The sequence below is a fragment of the Coenobita brevimanus genome, chromosome 13, assembly GCF_032717465.1.
Source record: "Coenobita brevimanus isolate Jiangsu-jjx chromosome 13, ASM3271746v2, whole genome shotgun sequence".
Taxonomy (NCBI): Eukaryota; Metazoa; Arthropoda; class Malacostraca; order Decapoda; family Coenobitidae; genus Coenobita; species Coenobita brevimanus.
In genome coordinates, this window is record NC_136966.1 from 21,679,112 (window position 1) to 21,679,952 (window position 841).

An 841-nucleotide genomic window follows, 5' to 3' on the forward strand; every position below is an offset into this window, starting at 1 on the left:
GTTCCTCTCTCATCTCTCTCATTTCCAATCTCCTCTTCATTGGCTTCTCACGTTTTCCCCCTCTCCTTCCTTCCTTTTATCCTCCCTTCCCCCTCCTTTCCTCCCTCCTCTCTCCCTCTTCCCTCCCACCCATCCGTGACTAAGTTGCTTTCCACAGATGACTTTACTTCTCAATCTGAGAGGTAGGTAGAGAGGAATGAGTGAGAGGGGGTGTGCAGGGGGAGAAAGTGAAATGATGCGGGTGGGATGGACGGAGATGAAGAAGGGATGTGGATGAAATAGAAAGAAAAACTGAGGGGTGGGAGACATTAAAAAGAGGGATAAAGGGGTAGGGAGAAGAAATTGTGAGAAGAGGGAGAGTGAGTAGAATGACTGAGTGTGCGATGAGGGAGGGGGAGAGAGAGTGATAATGATATAGGAGGAAAGGGAGTGAGAGAGGGAGAGTGAGGATTGCAATATGAGAGCAGTGAGATGAAAAGTTCGGGAGTGTGGGATGGAGAAGGGTGAGAAGGAAATAACAGAGATAATTCTTTTTATTTTACAGTAGTATTGATACTTAAATTATTTTGGAGAAGGAGTAAGGTGAAGGCAAGAAGCCATGCAATAAAAAAAAAAATGACAGGCGAGTTGGCGTAGACTTTTCAGAAGTTGAAGTCTAGCCCAGGATGGAGACGAAAGATGAATGGGAGGCAACAGGTGAGAGAGAGGAAAGGAGGGAGAGGTAAAAAAAAAAAAAAAAAAAAAAAGCAAGTTTAAAAAAAAAAAATGAGTAACTTAAAAAATGTAAGGAAACTTGTAATGATGACGGAGAGGAGAGAGAAGTGAATATAATATGAAGGTT